The 6,000-nt window shown below is 33.7% G+C and overlaps 1 pseudogene; it reads right to left on the bottom strand.

Moving 5' to 3' along the window:
* Positions 1-1,427: 1,427 nt before the first annotated feature.
* LOC101431228 (serine/threonine-protein kinase RIO3 pseudogene) lies at positions 1,428-5,174 on the bottom strand (annotated as a pseudogene).
* Positions 5,175-6,000: the final 826 nt, after the last annotated feature.

Raw genomic sequence — 6,000 nt, 5'->3', positions numbered from 1 at the left:
TATGAGCACCTCGGGCTAGTCCTTCAGGATTTTTCCAGTAGGCTACAGACAAATACAATTGTTTCAGAATAAGATCTTCTCCACTCCCTTTGAAATTACATCCCACCATGAGAACTTGCGCTACCCTGTTCCAGGGAGGGGGTGGATAGGGCTAGTACAATGCACAAAGTTTACCTTCCACTTTTAAATGCTATTTTCCTCATTCAGCATTTGTTTGTTTATTGTAGACCTTTGCTTCTTTTCTGAGTTCACATAAACATAATTATGACTGTTTTATCTAGATATTTTGATGCTTCTATAGAGGCACAAGTTTTTGAAGGTTAGTACTCTGTCATTTTTGCTGACATCACTCTACATGCGTATTTGACTGTTAATCTCCCATATGTTAATATCTCTTATTTTTAAAAATTGTTTGTTCTCCCTGATTTATATTGCATAGTTGATATTGAAATTCCAGTTCAATGATCTTTCTTTTTGCATTGTCTTTTTCAGTGTTAATTCCACCCACGATATTTTCATCTAAGGTCATGAAATTTTTCATGTCTGTAAATTCCATTTGTTTCTTTTGCTTATTCACTATTTTTACTAGCTTGCCATATTTCTCTCAAAAATCAGTAAATATATAATTGAGCGAAATGTACACTGAACTTTGTTTCTTTGGTTTTATTAACATACGTCAAACATGATTAAGTCTTAAATTTTGTTCTCCAGAAAATGTGTGTTTTCATTACAAATGCAGAGTGACTATATTATGAGCCTAACCACTTCACATAAATAAAGAAAAGCTTAAAGTTAAATAAAAATATTTTTCGATAGTTAAGAAGATCTGAATATGTTTATCTCTTTTAGAAACCTGAAATAGAATTCAGTTCATTTTCATGATTTATCAACACAACATTGCTTATGTCCAATTGTATCAGCCATTCTGAAATCAAGTTGCCGTTTAGAGCACCCACTAAAAGGGAAGAAAATTTTGTATGGAAAAAGAATAGAGAAATAAAAGCAAATATATTGTAATAAAACTATCTTATGAAAACACTTATATCCTTTCCTCTCATATTTGGAAATATTACCCTAGGTTTAAAATTGCTCATCAATTAATTTTATAACAAAAATCATATAAATTCAGGTCTATTTTATCTAGAAAACATTTAGTTATGAAATAATTACATTATCTTATTCATAAGATGAGAGATAGTGACACACTATTCTCTCAATGCTGAGCTAAAATTTCCACACTGCCTGGTATATGGGTTACAATGAAATAAAGGAAGACAGAAGCACAATTGTACACTTCTTATGTTTCCTTTTTTGTTATTTCGAGATACCCATAACTCAAAGTGCCGTTGACAGCTGACAGTCTCTACCGTCTTAATATTTAAAGACAGTGAATAAAGATGTTATACATTATATAGTGCTGGCAGGCCTCAATTGTCTTTTAAAAAAGGAAAAGCCTTCCTTACAGTCTTCTGAATATGATCTTCATTCATCTTCTCCAAAGCTTCTATTTCAATTAAGAAACAAGCTTCATTGCCTGATGAGGTGTTTAAACATGAAATAGCATTGAAGAGTTTTCTTTTACCAAGGACATCCTCTATCCTCCTTTAAGAAAAAAACTGTGAGAAATTCCTACAGTCTTGGAAGAGAACTCCAAGCAAGGAGGATGGGTTGGCTCTATAGACTGACTGACATCAGTTAACCAGACCTTGCCAGTATGCTATAGCACGCTATACTCACTGAGGCCTGCATGTACAAGCATATGTTTATTATATAACAGCTGCATCATATGAAGGGTTTGATAATAGACTTCTTTCATTTCTTCACTACTGAGCCCTTCTTTTGACTAGGGTCTGGATATTGATCCTGACCAACAAAAGTTATAACTAAAATGTGTTTCTTGAGCACTATACCTTTTGGGCAAGGAATTCCAGCTCTCTGCATTTTTATGAGATTGTGCATCTATTTTTCTGCCCACATGCAGATGATCCTACATAGATTTAATTTGCTGAGGTGATCTTCAAACCTGAAATCATCTCTAATGTATTTGTTACAATTCTTAAATTCATTAAGAGTTAAATATCTCGATGGCATATACTGTATAACTTTATTATCTTCCTTTATATCTTCTACCCTTCCTCCATAGGCATGAGACAAGAGATTCATTTACTGTACTAATACAGCCAGTTCTTGTCTCTAACATACTAGAGTTGATCATTTTATGCATAAATAAACTTGTCTTAGGATCAACTCATTTTTCTGCAGGCAGTAAATGGATCCTTTTCTTCATGGAGGTGGGTACTTCCACCCTCTGAATGGGCATGTGGTTTTAAAGCATACACTCCAATTCCATCTACTATCTGAAACTCAGCTGCAAAACTTTCCATCGTTACTGTATTTTTTCTCCCACAAACTGCTTTATAATGTTTAGTGGTGATCTTGTTTCTTTTTCCTATAAACCATTGTGGGTGTAGGAACTGGTTTTACTGATATGTAAGGAGTCCTCATGATTATCTAGCTGCTTACCCTCATCTTCAGAGCTACCATTTTCTTCTTAAGAATGCATTTTTGATAATTGTCAAAGGAAATGGAAACCTTCTATCTCCATTGAACTTTTTCTTTTTCTTCACAATTTAGCTGTGCATCATATTCTCTGTCAAATTCCATCTGTAGTATCTGAACCAAAATTAAATACCCCCAAGTATTTGTACTTTCTTCAGTAATAAATCATCTTTCAGCAGCAGCAATTTCAGGAAAAACAACAGCTTCTTCAAACTGCAATTCTTTAGTCAGCTGTTCACTTTGCATCAAACAACATGATACTGTATTTTGAAGGGTAACCATGGACTGTGCCTGGGTCCCCAGGCTGCTGTGGCCTGGGCTCCAGTGATACCTCTCTGCCCAGTTCCATAGGGGGAAGATGCCAGTGAGGAGAACAAGGCACAGAGGTGGAAGACCAGAAGTAGAGTTCATGTAAGAGGACACAGCAAGGGATTATGAGCTGTTTGTGCAAGAGTTGTGGTCATAGATCATTGGGCAATTTCATTTGTTTTGTTTTAATTAATATACTTTTTAATTTTTCAAAAATATATTTAGATTACAGAAATATTACATAAAAAATATAGGAGATTTCCATATGCCCCACTCCCTAGCTCTCCCACATTTTACCACGTTAACATCCTTAATTAATGTGGTTCATTTGTTACACTTGATAAACACATATTGGAGCATTGCCACTAAAAGTGGATTATAGATTACATTGTAGTTTACACTCCCTCCCAGACATTTCTGTAAGTTTTCACAAGATATATAATGAATAATATCTGTCATTATAATGCCATTCAGGACAATTCCTAAGTCCCAAAAATACCCCTAAATTATACCTATTTTTCCCTCTCCCTCCCCTTAGAACTGCTAGTGGACACTTCCCCCACATCAATGATAAAATAAGTTCTTCCATTGTTAGAATCACAATAAGTCTGTAGTAATATAACTATATCTACTCAAGTCCATTGTTCCTTCCTCAATCCTGAGGATTCTGGCATGGTGATACCCACTCTTTCTCATTTCTTTCTCATTTTGGTTCATGTTTTATCTTAAATCTTCAACTATATTTGAATATTTATTATAGCTATTTCAGGATTTGTTGGCTAATTTCACCATCTTTGCCATTTTTTTGTTTGTTTCTTTTAGATTTTTATCCTGCTTATGGCTCACACTTTACTGCCTTTTTTTTTTTTACACATTTAGTAATTTTCAATTGTTTCCAGGAAATTATGGTTTTACATTGTTGAGTACCTGAATTTAGTTATCTTGTTTGAAAGATTTGAGTTATTTTTGGTAGGCAGATCAGCTACTTGATCAACATGATCTCTAAGTATTGTCTTTAAAGTTTTATTTTCTAAAGGTACTCAAGAGTCACCTTTATATGAGGTTCCATTCAGCCTTGTGTTACTAAGGCATGAATTCTTAGGAATTTTCACTGAATGCATCTGTGTTCGAAATGAGCATTCTACTACAGCTCTTCAGAACTTAAACATCTTAAGCTCTGTGGGACATCCTGAAATCTTTGACTAGCGGCTCCTACTTTTTTGACAGACATTGTTGACTTTCATCCTACGCATGCCCAACTTACTACTCAGTCTAAACTCAAGGGGACACATAAGCACATTTATGGAGCTGTTTCTCTCATCAGCATTTTCCAGGTCTGGAATTTTCCACTCTAATTGCAATTCCCTCAGGCTTCCTGATTTAAAATCCCTACCTTCTCAACTCTGTGAATTGATGCTATTCTATGATTTTCTTTTTGTACCACATTCTAGTTTTTGCTTTCAGGCAAAATCTAGAATGGGCAAGGTTTTACCAGATTTGTTTTCTATCTATCAAGGACTTCAATTCTCTTCTGGCTATTGTCCCATGACCAAAAGGAGTATGATGTGGGGTTGCTATGTTTATTCCCTACTAGGACATCAACTTTTGAAGTAGATTCACAGGTCTTTATTTCTAGACCCCATAATTATTTATTTTATTCTCTTGAACACAGTAAGATATTGTCAAATTCAATACTGGTTTGAAATAAGATATGATATTAGGTTAAAAATGCAGTATATCTTCTGTCAATATTTGACTTTAAATGTCAGATTTCTCAAAACTTAGAATCTAGGAGACTATTCTCTGTTCTACTTGTAAGTAGAAACATTGAGTCATTTAGCTAATAAAAATAATAGAACATATTTTAAAATAATTGTGTATTTACAATGAATGTATTATCATGTCATTTTATAGAAAAGAAAGCTAATTGTAAGAAAGGTAAATGCTTTACCCAAGGTTATGCAAATATAAAATGAAAGAGTAGCTGCTAAACCTATGTCCCATTGCCAGCATATTACACCTATTCTTCCTTCTCCCATCCGTCAGAACCTCTGGTGGCTGCTGCCTTTACATCAATGACAAGAATTCTTCCATTGCTAGAGTAATAGTAAGCCTATAGTAAAATAATACTAAGTCCTACTTTAGTCCTTTGTTCATTCCACAGTCTTGAGGATTTGAGGATGGTGATGCCCACTCTGCTTCTAATTGAGAAGAGGTTTAAATCCAATGGGGCAGATGGATGGAGCTATCTTTCTTGCAGTTGCAGACACTCTCTGCGCCTTGGGATGAGCATCGTCCATCTTCATCGCCTTGTTAATTGTCTTGGGTGAGTTCAATGACCTGGAGGATTGGTGTTGCAACTCCGCTGAAATTCAGGGCTCACTTGGCATATGGTACATTTGATTGTTTGTTAATCTCCTGAAATTGTGAATATGTGTACAAACCATTTATATTATTTTAACTTTATATATTTAGAAACTATGGTATTTGGTGGAAACAAATTCAGGATAATTAAATATTCTTGAAATGTTTCATTTTATGTCGTGTAATGTTTCCTGTCCAAGTTCTTCTCTGTTTTATAGTAATATAGCCATAGCTGCTTTCTTTAGTGATTGCATGGCATATATATTTTTCTAAAATTTTACTTTCAATCTATCTATGTCTTTATGGTTGAAAGTATGCTTTATGAAGGCAGTATATGATTTGTTTTTTTCTTTTATATTTCAATTGGAAATATTCTGTCCTTTAATTAGGGTTAGGTCTATTTGCATTTAATTTTTCTAAACAATTTTTTAAAAATCACAATTTTATTTATACACATTAATAAAGCATACAAATTTTATCTTTTTATTAAGTTTATAATAAGTTTTTTGAGAAATTTACACCCTGCTTATTACTTATTTTGGTGCATGTTTAATTAAATCATGGCTTTTCCATTTTTCACGTCCTTACATTGATTTATATATTAATGTTTCCAGTTTTAGAGGTTTATTTATTTTTTTTACAGAAGGGTGGATATATAGTGAATCCTGGCCTTCCTGTAGATATGCATATTGTTTTACAAATAAAGTACTGCTTGTGGGGTATGTAGGTTTCATTACTTGAAACAACTTTTTTTTTCCAGAATTTTAC

This window comes from Dasypus novemcinctus, chromosome 12 (assembly GCF_030445035.2).
Source record: "Dasypus novemcinctus isolate mDasNov1 chromosome 12, mDasNov1.1.hap2, whole genome shotgun sequence".
NCBI lineage: Eukaryota > Metazoa > Chordata > Mammalia > Cingulata > Dasypodidae > Dasypus > Dasypus novemcinctus.
This window is presented reverse-complemented; position numbering and strand designations above follow the sequence as displayed.